The 17,739-nt window shown below is 40.3% G+C and overlaps 1 protein-coding gene across 5 annotated transcripts in view; it reads right to left on the bottom strand.

Annotated features, from left to right (window-relative positions):
• PINX1 (PIN2 (TERF1) interacting telomerase inhibitor 1) overlaps positions 1–17,739 on the bottom strand; it is a 102,464-nt gene that overhangs the window by 20,410 nt on the left and 64,315 nt on the right. The window lies entirely within an intron of this gene.

The raw sequence follows: 17,739 nt of genomic DNA, 5'->3' as shown, positions 1-17,739 counted from the left end.
TATAAAGATTGCAAACACCTACAAATCCAACTGGAGATTGAAGAGAAGAAGAACAGCAATTCCAGAAACAGAAAATCAACCACTACCTGAAAGGTAGGACTGGCGGAAAAGTGAATCCAAATCGACGGGAAGATAGACCACGGGGGGAGAGGCCGGCTCCCGGCGAGCGGCGGAGCAACGGAGCAAAATCAGGACTTTTAAAAGTCTGTTCCGCTGAGGGACATCGCTCCAGAGGCTTAACTGGAAGCCCAGGCAGGGTCAGCGCGGCCTCAGGTCCCACAGGGTCGCAGAAGGATCGGGGGTGTCTGAGTGTCGCAGAGCTTACCGGTATTGGAGCGGGGAGGCCGGCTGCAGAGACAGAGCCGAGAAGTGACTCTCAGCTCGGGGTTGCCTTGAACCGGTCGCAGGCTCGGTCAGCTCGGAGCGCGGCCGGAGGCCAGGGTGGCGGGAGTCATTGGGCGCTGTTCTCTGAGGGCGCACTGAGGAGTGGGGCCCCGGGCTATCGGCTCCTCCGGGCCGGAGACCGGGAGGCCTCCATCTTCATTCCCGCCCTCCGGAACTCTACGGAAAGCGCTCAGGGAACAAAAGCTCCCGAAAGCAAACCCAAGCGGATTACTCAGCCCGGCCCCGGGTAAGGGCGGTGCAACTCCGCCTGGGGCAAAGACGCTTGAGAATCACTACAACAGGCCCCTCCCCCAGAAGATCAACGGGAAACACAGCCAGGACCAAGTTCACCTACCGAGGAGTGCTGTTTCAATACCAAGGAGAGTGGCAGAATTCCAGAGGAGAAGAAAGCAAAGCACGGAACTCATGGCTTTCTCCCCATGATTTTTTAGCCTTGTAGTTAATTTAATTTTTTTTTCTTTTTCAATTTTTTTTTCTTTTTCTCTTCTTCTGCTAAATTTTTTTTAGCTTTTACCATTTTCTTTTTTAACGTTTTTTAAATAGTTTATCTAATATATATATATTTTTTCCTCTTTTTATATTTTTTCTTTATCGGCTTTCTTTTTTTAAATAGTTTCTTTTTTTTTTTTTTTTTCTTTTTGAATCCCTTTTTATCCCCTTTCTCCCCCCTCACGATTTGGGATCTCTTCTAATTTGGCTAAAGCATATTTTCCTGGGGTTGTTGCCACACTTTTAGTATTTTACTTGCTCCTTCATACACTCTTATCTGGACAAAATGACAAGGCGGAAAAATTCACAACAAAAAAAAAGAACAAGAGGCAGTACCAAAGGCTAGGGACCTAATCAATACAGACATTGGTAATATGTCAGATATAGAGTTCAGAATGATGATTCTCAAGGTTCTAGCCAGGCTTGAAAAAGGCATGGAAGATATTAAAGCAACCCTCTCGGGAGATATAAAAGCCCTTTCTGGAGAAATAAAAGAACTAAAATCGAACCAAGTTGAAATCAAAAAAGCTATTAATGAGGTGCAATCAAAAATGGAGGCTCTCACTGCCAGGATAAATGAGGCAGAAGAAAGAATTAGCGATATAGAAGACCAAATGACAGAGAATAAAGAAGCTGAGCAAAAGAGGGACAAACAGCTCTTGGACCACAAGGGGAGAATTCGAGAGATAAGTGACACCATAAGACGAAACAACATTAGAATAATTGGGATTCCAGAAGAAGAGGAAACAGAGAGGGGAGCAGAAGGTATATTGGAGAGAATTATTGGAGAGAATTTCCCCAATATGGCAAAGGGAACAAGCAACAAAATTCAAGAGGTTCAGAGAACCCCCCTCAAAATCAATAAGAATAGGTCCACACCCCGTCACCTAATAGTAAAATTGACAAGTCTTAGTGACAAAGAAAAGATCCTGAAAGCAGCCCAGGAAAAGAAGTCTGTAACGTACAATGGTAAAAATATTAGATTGGCAGCAGACTTATCCACAGAGACCTGGCAGGCCAGAAAGAGCTGGCATGATATATTCAGAGTACTAAATGAGAAAAACATGCAGCCAAGAATACTATATCCAGCTAGGCTATCATTGAAAATAGACGGAGAGATTAAAAGCTTCCAGGACAAACAAAAACTGAAAGAATTTGCAAATACCAAACCAGCTCTACAGGAAATATTGAAAGGGGTCCTCTAAGCAAAGAGAGACCCTCAAAGTAGTAGATCAGAAAGAAACAGAGACAATATACAATAACAGTCACCTTACAGGCAATACAATGGCACTAAATTCATATCTCTCAATACTTACCCTGAATGTTAATGGGCTAAATGCCCCAATCAAAAGACACAGGGTATCAGAATGGATAAAAAAACAAAACCCATCTATATGTTGCCTACAAGAAACTCATCTTAAACCCAAAGACAACTCCAGGTTTAAAGTGAGGGGGTGGAAAAGAATTTACCATGCTAATGGACATCAGAAGAAAGCAGGAGTGGCAATCCTTATATCAGATCAATTAGATTTTAAGCCAAAGACTATAATAAGAGATGAGGAAGGACACTATATCATACTCAAAGGAACTGTCCAACAAGAAGATCTAACAATTTTAAATATCTATGCCCCTAACGTGGGAGCAGCCAACTATATAAACCAATTAATAACAAAATCAAAGAAACACATCGACAAGAATACAATAATAGTAGGGGATTTTAACACTCCCCTCACTGAAATGGACAGATCATCCAAGCAAAAGATCAACAAGGAAATCAAGGCCTTAAATGACACACTGGACCAGATGGACATCACAGATATATTCAGAACATTTCACCCCAAAGCAACAGAATACACATTCTTCTCTAGTGCACATGGAACATTCTCCAGAATAGATCACATCCTCGGTCCTAAATCAAGTCTCAACCGGTATCAAGAGATTGGGATCATTCCCTGCATATTTTCAGACCACAATGCTCTAAAGCTAGAACTCAATCACAAGAGGAAATTTGGAAAGAACCCAAATACATGGAGACTAAACAGCATCCTTCTAAAGAATGAATGGGTCAACCAGGAAATTAAAGAAGAATTGAAAAAATTTATGGAAACAAATGATAATGAAAACATAACGGTTCAGAATCTGTGGGACACAACAAAGGCAGTCCTGAGAGGAAAATATATAGCGGTACAAGCCTTTCTCAAGAAACAAGAAAGGTCTCAGGTACACAACCTAACCCTACACCTAAAGGAGCTGGAGAAAGAACAAGAAAGAAAGCCTAAACCCAGCAGGAGAAGAGAAATCATAAAGATCAGAGCAGAAATCAATGAAATAGAAACCAAAAAAACAATAGAACAAATCAATGAAACTAGGAGCTGGTTCTTTGAAAGAATTAATAAGATTGATAAACCCTTGGCCAGACTTATCAAAAAGAAAAGAGAAAGGACCCAAATAAATAAAATCATGAATGAAAGAGGAGAGATCACAACGAACACCAAAGAAATACAGACAATTATAAGAACATACTATGAGCAACTCTACGCCAACAAATTTGACAATCTGGAAGAAATGGATGCATTCCTAGAGACATATAAACTACCACAACTAAACCAGGAAGAAATAGAAAGCCTGATCAGACCCATAACCAGTAAGGAGATTGAAATAGTCATCAAAAATCTCCAAACAAACAAAAGCCCAGGGCCAGACGGCTTCCCTGGGGAATTCTACCAAACATTTAAAGAAGAACTAATTCCTATTCTCCTGAAACTGTTCCAAAAAATAGAAATGGAAGGAAAACTTCCAAACTCATTTTATGAGGACTGCATCACCTTGATCCCAAAACCAGACAAGGATCCCAACAAAAAAGAGAACTACAGACCAATATCCTTGATGAACACAGATGCAAAAATTCTCGCCAAAATACTAGCCAATAGGATTCAACAGTACATTAAAAGGATTATTCACCACGACCAAGTGGGATTTATTCCAGGGCTGCAAGGCTGGTTCAACATCCGCAAATCAATCAATGTGATACAACACATTAATAAAAGAAAGAACAAGAACCATATGATACTCTCCATAGATGCTGAAAAAGCATTTGACAAAGTACAGCATCGCTTCCTGATCAAAACTCTTCCAAGTGTAGGGATAGACGGCACATACCTCAATATTATCAAAGCCATCTATGAAAAACCCACCGCAAATATCATTCTCAATGGAGAAAAACTGAAAGCTTTTCCGCTAAGGTCAGGAACACGGCAGGGATGTCCATTATCACCACTGCTATTCAACATAGTACTAGAAGTCCTAGCCTCAGCAATCCGACAACAAAAGGAAATTAAAGGCATCCAAATCGGCAAAGAAGAAGTCAAACTATCACTCTTTGCAGATGATATGATACTATATGTGGAAAACCCAAAAGACTCCACTCCAAAACTGCTAGAACTTGTACAGGAATTCAGTAAAGTGTCAGGATATAAAATCAATGCACAGAAATCAGTTGCATTTCTCTACACCAGCAACAAGACAGAAGAAAGAGAAATTAAGGAGTCCATCCCATTTACAATTGCACCCAAAACTATAAGATACCTAGGAATAAACCTAACCAAAGAGACTAAGAATCTATACACAGAAAACTATAAAGTACTCATGAAAGAAATTGAGGAAGACACAAAGAAATGGAAAAATGTTCCATGCTCCTGGATTGGAAGAATAAATATGGTGAAAATGTCTATGCTACCTAAAGCAATCTACACATTTAATGCAATTCCTATCAAAGTACCATCCATTTTTTTCAAAGAAATGGAACAAATAATCCTAAAATTTATATGGAACCAGAAAAGACCTCGAATAGCCAAAGGAATATTGAAAAAGAAAGCCAAAGTTGGTGGCATCACAATTCCGGACTTCAAGCTCTATTACAAAGCTGTCATCCTCAAGACAGCATGGTACTGGCACAAAAACAGACACATAGATCAATGGAACAGAATAGAGAGCCCAGAAATGGACCCTCAACTCTATGGTCAACTCATCTTCGACAAAGCAGGAAAGAATGTCCAATGGAAAAAAGACAGCCTCTTCAATAAATGGTGTTGGGAAAATTGGACAGCCACATGCAGAAAAATGAAATTGGATCATTTCCTTACACCACACACGAAAATAGACTCAAAATGGATGAAGGATCTCAATGTGAGAAAGGAATCCATCAAAATCCTTGAGGAGAACACAGGCAGCAACCTCTTCGATGTCAGCTGCAGCAACATCTTCCTAGGAACATCACCAAAGGCAAGGGAAGCAAGGGCAAAAATGAACTTTTGGGATTTTATCAAGATCAAAAGCTTTTGCACAGCAAATGAAACAGTGAGCAAAACCAAAAGACAACTGACAGAATGGGAGAAGATATTTGCAAATGACATATCAGATAAAGGGCTAGTGTCCAAAATCTATAAAGAACTTAGCAAACTCAGCACCCAAAGAACAAATAATCCAATCAAGAAATGGGCAGAGGACATGAACAGACATTTCTGCAAAGAAGACATCCAGATGGCCAACAGACACATGAAAAAGTGCTCCATATCACTCGGCATCAGGGAAATACAAATCAAAACCACCATGAGATATCACCTCACACCAGTCAGAATGGCTAAAATTAACAAGTCAGGAAATGACAGATGCTGGCGAGGATGCGGAGAAAGGGGAACCCTCCTACACTGTTGGTGGGAATGCAAGCTGGTGCAACCACTCTGGAAAACAGCATGGAGGTTCCTCAAAATGTTGAAAATAGAACTACCCTATGACCCAGCAATTGCACTGCTGGGTATGTACCCTAAAGATACAAACGTAGTGATCCAAAGGGGCACGTGCACCCGAATGTTTATAGCAGCAATGTCTACAATAGCCAAACTATGGAAAGAACCTAGATGTCCATCTACAGACGAATGGATAAAGAAGATGTGGTATATATACACAATGGAATACTATGCAGCCATCAAAAGAAATGAAATCTTGCCATTTGCGACGACGTGGATGGAACTAGAGGGTATCATGCTTAGCGAAATAAGTCAATTGGAGAAAGACAACTATCATATGATCTCCCTGATATGAGGGAGAGGAGATGCGGCATGGGGGGTTGAGGGGGTAGGAGAAGAATAAATGAAACAAGATGGGATTGGGAGGGAGACAAACCATAAGTGACTCTTAATCTCACAAAACAAACTGAGGGTTGATGGGGGGAGGGGGTTGGGAGAGGGGGGTGGGGTTATGGATATTGGGGAGGGTATGTGCTATGGTGAGTGCTGTGAAGTGTGTAAACCTGGCGATTCGCAGACCTGTACCCCTGGGGATAAAAATATATGTTTATAAAGCTTGAAAAAAAAAAAGAAAAAGAAAAAAGAAAGGATGAATACCCAAGTTTTGTAGCAACATGGACGGGACTGGAAGAGATTATGCTGAGTGAAATAAGTCAAGCAGAGAGAGTCAATTATCATATGGTTTCACTTATTTGTGGAGCATAACAAATAGCATGGAGGACAAGGGGAGATGGAGAGGAGAAGGGAGTTGAGTGAAATTGGAAGGGGAGGTGAACCATGAGAGACTATGGACTCTGAAAAACGATCTGAGAATTTTGGAGGGGTGGGGGGTGGGGGGTTGGGGGCACCAGGTGGTGGGTATTGTAGAGGGCACGGATTGCATGGAGCACTGGGTGTAGTGCAAAAATAATGAATACTGTTATGCTGAAAAAATAAAAAATTAATAAAAAAAAAAAAACACCATAATTTGACTGTACATATCCTAATGGGATTCACCCTAAGGAAAAAAAGAAATGGTAAAACAAAAAACACTTCAGCCTTTTTTTTTTTTTTTCTTTTTTTCTGGATAAGTTATCAGTGTTCTTCTCTAACTATCATGTAGTTGGGATGGAAAATGTAATGGGAAATAAACAAATAAATAAAATAATAGTATAATGCTTTTATTTCTAGAATCCATAGATTCTAAGAATTCTTACTGCGGGCAAATAAAGATAAAAGATTAATAATGTTAAGTCCTATGGTCCTGAATTTGAACCAGTAAAATGAATATAAACTCATAATTTATTTTATTATTTAAACAATACAGTTTGGGAGCCTGGGTAGCTCAGTTAAGTGTCTGCCTTCAGCTCTGGTCCTGATCTCAGGATCCTGATATCGAGCCCCACACAGGACTTCCTGCTCAGTGGGAATCCTACTTCTCTCCCTCCCTCTGCTGCTCCCCCTGCTTGTGTACATGTTCTCTCTCTCTTTCTCTCTGTCAAATAAATAAAATCTTTAAAAAATATATAGTTCTATCTATGCAATAAGGTCTAGGAACAAAGACCAACCTAATGGCAATGAGCAAACCTACTGCCCAGACTGTGGTCTCCAAACATTATTTACCACCAAAAGGAACTAGGGAGAAATGGATGACTCCAAGTCTGAGGCAGCAAACTTATATAGTAAGCCTGGAAAATCTCTTCCTAAGTAAGAAGGAATGATCAAATACCATTATAGGGTCATGTCAAAAGAATTCAGGAACCAACCTGAAGAGGTTTCCACTGGGCAAAGATGGAAAATCTGATCATTAAAAAAATAAATGCAACACACTGAAACACAACAGATGTATTTTACTCCATGAGTGATACAAAAAAGGAAAACTCATTGGTCACTTTCAGACAATGCTAGAGAATCTATTCTATTTAAAAACTGGTAAATAAAGGAAACAAATAAAATATCTATTATTTATTTATTACCTCAGGGTAAACAGATATGTGGAAATTTTTATTCTAAATTTCATTCTAAAATTGAAGGAAAAAAAAAAGAACAAGATATGGAGGGAATCCACAGACTGAAAGAAACTTAAAAGCCAAAATTTGGGGCTTCTGGGTGGCGCAGTCAGTTAAGCATCTGCCTTCTGCTCAGGTCATGATCTCAGGGCCCAGGATGGATCACAGTCCAGTCCTGAGTCAGGGTTCCCTGCTCAGCAGGGAGTCTTCTTCTCCCTTTCCTTCTGCCCCTCCCCCTCCATACTCCTGCTAACTCTCGCTTTCTCTCTCTCATAAATAAAATCTTAAAAAAAAACAAAAAACAAAATCGGTATCATTCTGAAAACTGAAACTGAACTCTTATTGATGATGGTACACAATTATCATCAGCTTTTATAGAATAACGGTCTTGGAATCGTACATTTTTAAAAAGTCCTTTAACCTTTAGACATACAAGCTCAGTACTGAAGTATTTATGGATAAAATGTTACGAGGTCAGGGATTTATTTCAAAGTAACACAGAGAGGATAAGTGTCTGGGGTATTTGCCTCTCTCCATCCATTTTCACAGGCTAGCCATATCAGTATGCTAGCTGTCCCCAAGAGGCCCTTTGCTTTTTCAAGGATCTGTGTCTTTGTGGAGATGGCTCTTCTCTCCTCCTTGTGAGGCCTTTCAACTTAGCCAACTATGACTCCTTTAAGACTCTATACATGTGTTACCTTCTTTAATCTCTGCAAGCTGAATTCATCGCTACATCACATATGTCCCCAGCAATCAATGCTTTTGCTCCAGTTGATTGTGTAAACCTTGATTTACCAACTAGACTCTGAGTAGGGACTGTGTCTTACTCATTTAGTCATTGGTCATGCGACAATGCTACTGGGCGACAAGGACAAATACCTGAGTTAAACAGAAGAAGGAACTGGAAAAGTCTCAAGCAGGGGAAGTACTTAGGAAGAAAACGATTAAAATAGTATCTTTTAGAAGAAAAATGATGAAATAATGAGAGATTATTACACTGAAGGAGTCACAAATAAGACTCTAGGCTGAGCCTGATTTATAGTTTCAAAGCACAGATACACAGAAACAGGCTCTGCTTATGGCTTACTCGGAACTCACAGACATCCAATTTTATCTATTTACTTTAAGAAAGTGCCAAGGTATCAGTTCTAGATCTTTATAAGGAAAAAGGAGTCTAAAATAAAATGAAACCAAATAATGTGCTATGTATCATGATTAATCCAATTCCAAGTAACTGGGATCCATTAAAAAATAAAGTAATATGAATGCTACGCTTTTACCTCCCTAACAACATACTTATTCCCTTAAAAGGGAGGAAGGGATGGAATGAGCATAAGGATGATAATCTAAAATTAAATGATTTTTTTTTTCTTAAAGTGAGAGAGAGACAGACAGGCAGCAACCTCTTTGACCTCAGCCACATCAACTTCTTACTAGACAAGTCTCCAAAGGCAAGATAAACAAAGGCAAAAATGAACTATTCGGATTTCACCAAGATAAAAAGCTTTTGCACAGCAAAGGAAATAGTCAACCAAACCAAAATGACAACCTATAGAATGGGAGAAGATTTTTGTAAATGTCTTATCAGATAAAGGGCTAGTACCCAGTGAATGGATAAAGAAGATGTGGTATACATATACAATGGAATATTACTCAGCCATCAATGACAAATGAAATCCTACCATTTGCAACAATGTGGACGGAACTGGAAGGTATTAAGCTAAGAAAAATAAGTCAATTGGAGAAAGACAATTGTACGATCTCACTCATGTGGAATTGAAGAAACAAAACAGATCACAGGGGAAGGGAGGGAAAAATAAAAAAATAAAAATAAATAAATAAATAAATAAATAAAATTTAAAAAAAATCAGAGAGGGAGATAAACCATAAGAGACTTTTAACTATAGGAAACAAACAGGGTTGCTGGAAGGGAAGAGGGTGGGGAATGTGGTGACTGGGTGACAGGCATTATGGAGGGCATGTGACATAATAAGCATTGGGTATATATACAACTGATGAATCACTGAACTCTACATCTAAAGCTAATAACACACTATAAGTTAATTAACTGAACTTAAAGAAAATAAAATAAAATTTAATAAAGAGAGAGTGTTCGTGCATGCATGAGTAGAGGCAGGAAGCAGGGAGGAGCAGGGGGAGAGGGAGAGAATCTTAAGCAGGTTCTGCACTCAGTGTGGAACCTGATGCAGAGCTTAATCTTAAGGCTCATGACCTGGATGCTTAACCAACTGAGCCAACCAAGAGCTGGATGCTTAACCAACTGAGCCACTTAGGCACCCCAAAATTAAGTGGCTGATTTAACTAAGTGAAGTGTCAATATTTAACTTTAAAAAATACACCATATGAGCAAATTACGTCAAGCAGAGAAAGTCAATTATCATATGGTTTCACTTGCTTGTGGAACATATGGAATAGCATGGAGGACGTTAGGAGAAGGAAAGGAAAAATAAAGGGGGGGAAATCGGAGGGGGAGACAAACCGTGAGAGACCATGGACTCTGAGAAAAAAAAAAACAGAGGGTTTCAGAGGGGAGGAGGTGGGGGGGATGGGTTGACCCAGTGATAGGTATTAAGCAGGGCACAGATTGCATGGGCACTGGGTGTTATACACAAACAATGAATCTTGGAACATTATATAAAAAACTGTACTGTATGGTGGCATACATAATAAAAAAAATACAGCATAAATTTAAAAAGATTTTCTTAGGATCACACAGTAAACAGGCACACAATTTCCAATCTGGAACTCCAACTTTGGAATAAGGATTAGGTAAATATCTAAAGCTCACACTCTATTTATAAGGTTTACTGATTCGCAGAAATAAAACTAACTTAACTGATTTCCAGAGTCTGCTCAGCAATTTTCTATAATTTAAAGCTACCTTCCTTTTAGAAAGGGTGTTGATATGAATGTTCAGATTTTACTTAAGTAGCTTCCTCAGGTTGGCTTTCTTGTTTGTAGAAATAGAAACCCCAACAAATCTAGGTTATGGAAATCAAGACATAAAATAAATGTAAACACTTATTAAAAAGTGATTTGGAATCCAGGCTCACAAAATGCTTCACGACCAGTCAAGTAGAACTGAGAACCTCCATATGATTTTAAGAATTGGAATGAATTACAGAAGTCCTGGATGTCGGGGGGCAGAAGCGACTGGAGGCTGGCTCTCATTACTACTACTACTCTTCTTGAAACAACTCTGACGCAGAAAAGATAAACCTGTCAAAGAACAGCTGACAAACATTTCAGCCTTGTGCTGTTTGCAGAGACTGAGTGCCACTCGAAGAAATAAACCTCTGAGTGAACTTCCAAGAGGTTCAGTTGGCTTCAGATAAGAATTAACAGAACCCTGACAATCAGAAAGACCTACCAGCACTATGATTCCTAATAAACACAGAGAACTTACAATTTAAATCTTAGGGAAGAAAAAAATAATTATTTGGAAAATTCCCGTAAAGGTTAATATTCCCTTTAGGTTAAAGACTGAGTTTTAAACAGAATTTTCTGGTTGTTATAAAGCAACTCCAACGGAATTACATAAGATTACAATTTAATGACTGATAAGCATCAAAAAACATGCTAAACTACACTTAGAGCTATTAGTGAGATCCTACTAATTTAAGGTTGGGTTTAAGCCTCTCACATTATCTCTATGAAAGGACTGGCCTAGCAAATTAACAAATAAGAATCTTCCTTTAGCATTTAGTTTAGAACCAAAGTCTATAAAAGAAAAGATTCTTAGTTCATCCGATGGTATTTCAGTGGTAAGTTATCCAAACAACATAATTAGAAAATAGCTTGAATTACAAAGAATGCCCGAGGCTAAGGGAAATACTTAAATTACTTAAAAGAAAGGCTTTCAGGTAGCTTCAAGCAATTTAGTAAGGCTCATTTATATGCAAACATTTGCTGTACTAATTTACAATTAGTTCTTATCAAATAAGCAGTTTTCCCCCTCTTTTCGCACAACGGCTCTTCAACTCCAAATTTCAACAAGAAATATAAGAAAATGTTGAATGTAAATACTTTTCACAACACCTGAACAAACTAGGTGTTGAAAGACCCATTTCCAAGTACCTAATATAGAATGTACGTTGCTTGTGTATGTGCGTCTCCATCTATACTCACATGCACTCTGTGCAAGGCTGGACTAATGCATTATCGTAAAGGAACACAAACAATGCAGAGTGACTACTTCCTTCCTCCTTAGCTAGACAAGTATTTAGACCAGTTGCCAGGCACATCAAATTCCAGATGGTAGAATTAGTTACCTAAAAAGATTCTGGGCCATGCGTACTATTAGATTAAGAGTTTTTTTTTTTTTTTTTTAAAGATTTTATTTATTTATTTGACAGAGAGAAATCACAAGTAGGCAGAGAGGCAGGCAGAGAGAGAGAGGAGGAAGCAGGCTTCCCACTGAGCAGAAAGCCCGATGTGGGGCTCGAACCCAGGACCTGGGATCATGACCTGAGCCGAAGGCAGCGGCTTAACCCACTGAGCCACCCAGGCGCCCCAGATTAAGAGATTTTCTATGGCTAACGTGGCAGGACTAGAACAGAGTAAGTAGAAAGATAAGGCTGTCCATTTTATCACTGATGGTGCACAGATCTCACGTGAAATGAGATGTTCGGATTATACTTAGTAGTAAAGTAGCTTCCCCAGGACAGCTTTTCTGTTTGTAGAAACAGAAACCCCACCAAGTCTAGGTTATTGAAGTCAGGACTGAAGTTTAAGCATTTGTTAAAATGCTATTTGGAGTTCATGATCCTAGTCATTTTTTCCCCATTTTCATTCATCCAAAATGCCTTGTAATGCTATAGAGTAATCCTTTGTCACTTGTTCCTTTGTCAATATAGTCATTAAAAGTAATTAGACAGATGAATTTGTTGATGGTCAGAGAAACCTAATATTTTCTCAGTTTTTCTTGTTTTGTAGTAACTAACCATGTAAGTTTGTGATAGCCTGGTGGGAGGGGATGAATAAATTAGGTAAAATTTATCATGTGCCATCATGGGAAGAGCCTTAAACTGTAGGTGACTTTCTTGAGGCAGTTAAATCTGGTAATTAGCAGCCAGGCCTGAGTCTGTGAATGGGATAGATACTTTCTGAAGTCAATGAAAAAGTGAAAAAGCCCTGATGTCATTGCTTACTCTTCTTACCTAGTCTGTTCTGTGACATCTGTTTCTTCAACACCAAGTAGCTTATTCATCACTGGTAAACAGGGGAAATAAAATGTGGAAGCTGTGTGATTCTTCCTAGGCCAGGGGAACCAGGACTGTTTGGGCAGAATCACATCCCTAGAAGGAAAGGGAAAAACCCCCAAACCTCAAACCTCTCCATTTGGCTGTTGTGCCGGCAGGATCCTTTCAGTTTTATTTTTAGGAAGTTAAACTGAGCACAGGTAACGAATGCTATGCTGTGCCCCTAATCCAGCTGAACAGACTGAAGGGTCTGTTCCCCGAGGAGCTGAACACTCTCAGCTGTCAGTCCTTTCTGGGAATAGCCACCTGTCCTAAAGTCACGCTCCCATTCCTGGGGGACAGGGAGGCTAGACCCAGTGACTGGTTAATGCAGGGCCATAAAACCCAGCTTCTGCCAAATACGTAGGGTGGCTTTGAAGAGGTCCCTGTGGAGTCAGCTGAGGACTTGTGACTATATTATAGCAGGCCAACTTCTCTCCTTGCCAATCCTGCTTCTTCCCTCTTTGCACCCCTTCCCACCCAAGGTAGTAGTCCTGAAAACACCTCCCAACATACTTCCTACATGCTAATTAGCATCCATTTTTAGAGTCCGCTTCCCCCAACAGATCTGCAACAACACTGGCATTCAGGGCTCTCTCTGCAAAGAGCTCTCTGCTGGTAGCAGACTGCATGTCACTGTGTTCACTAGAATGGCAGCCCACAGCTCAGAGCTCCACTTCCATCCTTAGTAGCCAATGTATTCATTCAATATTGTTTTTGAACATCTTTAAGATTCCCTAAGTAGTCTCTCTGGTCTGAGTGAATTATCTCATGAGCCAATAATTACTCTGTGTGTGTGTGTGTGTGTGTGTGTGTGTGTCAGAGAGAAAAAGAGGTGGTAGGGGGAGGTAAGCAACATGTGTGTTCTTGGTTACAAAACTGAAGAGATTTTAGCAGTCTACCTCTTACCTGATTTTTTCCCATAAGCTCTGTTGTTCTTAATGTGGAATTTGCAAAATGAGATATTTTTCATGAATACATATCTTCTGTTACAGCAGAAATGACTAGGGGTGCCTGGGTGGCTCAGTTAGTTGTCTGCCCTCAGCTCAGGTCATGATCCCAAAGTCCTGGGATCCCACTGCCAAGGTCAGGCTGCCGGCTCCCTCTGCCCCTCTCCCTGCTTGTGCTGTCACTCTCGAATAAATAGTGTCTTAAAAAAAGAAATGCCTATAATTGATGTGATATTTTATATTATTTATATTGGACATTATTATTTTGGAAGAACTTACAATACTAACTGCTGCCTATCATCACAGTGTAAATTATATAAGGCAGGAACCATATACCTGGTCAAGAGCCACGCAAGGAAAATTAATTACAAAAGGGGGTCCAGCAGGGATAGTAATTTATCCCTTACTATAATTTATCCTTACAATATATTGTAAAATGATCCAGTGTAGCATTTCTTTAAAAAGTAAATGTATTATTAAAAAAAAAAAGTGAATGTATTAAAGGATACTATAAAGATAAAATCAACAACATCCACAATATGGAAAATTCTGTAAGACAAGGAACCCAAGGTTTCTTCAATAATAAATTGTAAGGAAAAAAGAAGAAATGGGAACTTATAGGTTAAGAGAGTAAAAGACATTATCAATCAATTACAATATATAGATCTTGTTAGAATCCTAATTCAAACACACACGTGCAAACTAAAAAACTGTAAGACAGCTGGGGAAATGTGAATGCTAACTGGATTTGATGACATCAGGAACTGCGGTTAATTTTTTGAAGATATAATGGTACTGTGGTTGTGTGTTTAAGAGTCCTTATCTTTTAAAAAAAAAGTCCTTATCTTTTAGAGATGTATAATGAAATGCTAAAATAAGATACTAAGATAAAATGATATGATGTCTAGGAATTGCTTCAGTAACTGGGAGAGAGTGGAGAACGACTGACGCAAGACTGGCTATGAACTCATCACTGTTAAGCTGGGAATGGGTACGTAGGAACTCTTATTACTTGACTTTTATTACATTTTAAGTTTTCCACAATACAATGTTTTTAAAAGTGCATGTACATCTGCCAGTCTATAAGGAGAATTTTTCCTGGAGTGCAGTAAGAAACCCAAGGCATCTGTGCATAAGTGAAAGTGATCACTAACTAGCTGGCCTAATTGATGCTGGCAGTTCCATTATCCTAAGAGAAATCATCGTGGACTCCCACCAAAGAAACAAGGCCGAGGGGAACCCAACCAAGGCCGCAAGGTAATCCCATCTGTGCGCTGACTCAGACGGGAACAGAGAAGCCAGCAAAGCGATGTGTTTCCCATATGAGATCATGGATTGGCCACCAGCAGCCGCTACTAATGTTAGAACAGGGTTTTTCCCTGTAAGAGTCACAATTCCTCTAGCTAGCAAAACAGGAACTGATTCTAACAGGAATATTATGTAATACCAGGGGCCTGAAGAGATTGGGAAAAGCAGGATGAGGGGTAGAGAAGAGCGACAGGATGAAGGTGGAGGCGGGAATGGAAAAGTCTCAGGGGCCCTTAAAGGGATCAACCCCAGGACAATTCCTGCTGCCTCAGCCCTTCTAGCCAGTTCTTTCCCTCGATTACCAGGCAACTTACAGGCATCAGAACATGACAAGGGAAACAAAAACCTTGTCTTCTCCACAAAGAATGAACAGGATTAAGGAGATGTTCGGTAAAGAAAAGAATAATGGGCCAACCAGATGGGCGGCATGCTGGGCAAGCTCCCTTTCACTGTAGAGAGAGCAGTGGTCAAGAGGGGAGCATTTTAGGAATGCAGCCAATCAGCAGAGAACTCATAAGCAACACACTTCAAAGGCTTAGTGGCAGAGCTAACAATGCAAGCTCCTAACGAGATGGTAAGTGTGAATTTTTAAGAGGTCATAACACAGTACGTACATTATGATCCTGCTTCTAAGATAGCCAGGAAATGCCAGACACTATTACTACCAAACCCACTTGCCTCCACATGCCAAGATTTTCATTACAGTTATCCCTGGGTATCTGGATCACGGGTTTTTTGCCTCCTTCTTAGTGCATATCTGTAGGCAATAATTTTTCTGTAGTGACTATTAACTGCTTCCACAATAAAAAATCATTTGAAATTTACACACAAATGCAAACAGGAAAAAACCTACAAGTTTAGCACCTGGAGGGTGCGTTCCTCCAGGAAGATCATTTAGGTCAGACTGCTGTCCTGTCCAAGAGGCAGGTGAACTAGTCATAGGGGGTGGCATTTTCAGAGCCCCCTATGCCACTAGCTCCATGCTTTCCCTCATCTCTTTCACTTTCAGATGGTCCTAATGCCTCTCTCAAGGTCCTTCCCCTGTTAAACCACACCAGCTTGTGTCTATAGGGATTTTAGTGAGGCCAAATGAAAAAGCCTTCTGTCACATGTAGTGATAGGAGAAAGTAGCCAAATGAGAATAAGGAAGCTTACAGAAAGACAAGGTTCAAGGGGAGAATGGGTTCTGGCAGATGTGGTTGGGTCCATGAGAAAAGTCAAGTAAGAAACTCATGGTATCAAATGAAGTGTGAAAAAACTAGTTAATAGTAATGGTAATGAAATGATAGGGAAGAACGTATTGTGAGTGGAAACAAAGTAAAGGTGTGACCCCAAGGAAAGCCCAGGGTGGCACATACATTTTGCTAGCTAATGTTTCATTACTGATCAGTTGCTACTGACTTGCTCTTCCCTTGGATCTTTCCAAATTGCAAAAAAAAAAAAATCACAACCCCCGGCCCCAAGCTTCAAATCTCTCCGTTATTCCAAATGCATGCAGAGACTGTAGTCTAAGCTCCTAGCATGTGTCCTACTAGGGTTTTCCAGGAATTTACAACCACCTTCCAACACCTGGTCCAAAAGTCAAAACTAATTTACAGGGAGACTTTCTTTTCTTTTGATACCAAGCCCCTCAATAGTGGTTTCCAGCCCTTTTTGATGGAGCATGCATTGCCAATAATATGTATACAGCATCTGAGGGTAATGCATGCAGTTGCTTGCGGGCAGCAGCTACAGGAGACAAGCCCAGGGACAGCAGCTACTCCAGCCCCCCGACCCATGCCTCCCCCCACTCCAAGGGCTCAGGGGATCAGTATGCGGCACACCTGCAATTCATTCATGGCACACTGACGACAGAACTTGGCCTCAGAAATAAGCCGGCTGGTGAAATCGCTTGTAAAACTACAATCAGAATTGAGGCTTCAGTGCAAAGGTGGAAACATACTATATTCTTCTAAAGGGATCAGTGGAGTATTTCTGTTTGGGGAGCCCCAGCTCCTGTCTTTGTGGTTACCCTTGCTATGCCTAGGAAATCTGTTGGTCCTGTTCCAGTAAGAGTCTGGCTTAGCAGCTACAAGAAAAGCAAGGCTGGTCATGGGCTCTCTCCAGCACTGACCAGGGCAGAAGGACTTGTACTGGCCTGGGATACTGTTGTAGTCTCTGCTTGGGCCCCCTGGTGGAAGTCCTCTTCTAGCTGGACCTGAAAGGTTTTGGAAGACCTGTGGCTCTCAGAACAAACTCTTTCAATCTCAATCTCTACCCAGAGATGCCATTTACACCTTGCCTGGGGTAGGGAGAAACTCCTGGCCAGCGTTTCCCCTTTCTTCCCTTCTCTCACTCAGAATAAACAAGAGATAGTAATGAAGCTTATTTATATTGTATCATACTCTGAGTCTGAGTCTCTGAATAAAGGTCCACTTATTTAGAGAGGGGGACAACCAGTTTCTAATCAGAGGAGCACATCTGCCACACAACTCAGCTCGTGCCTCACCTCCTAATGCCCTCTCCCTGCATTCTACAGCTCTCCCTGCTTTCT

The sequence above is a fragment of the Lutra lutra genome, chromosome 2 (genome assembly GCF_902655055.1).
Source record: "Lutra lutra chromosome 2, mLutLut1.2, whole genome shotgun sequence".
NCBI lineage: Eukaryota > Metazoa > Chordata > Mammalia > Carnivora > Mustelidae > Lutra > Lutra lutra.
This window is presented reverse-complemented; position numbering and strand designations above follow the sequence as displayed.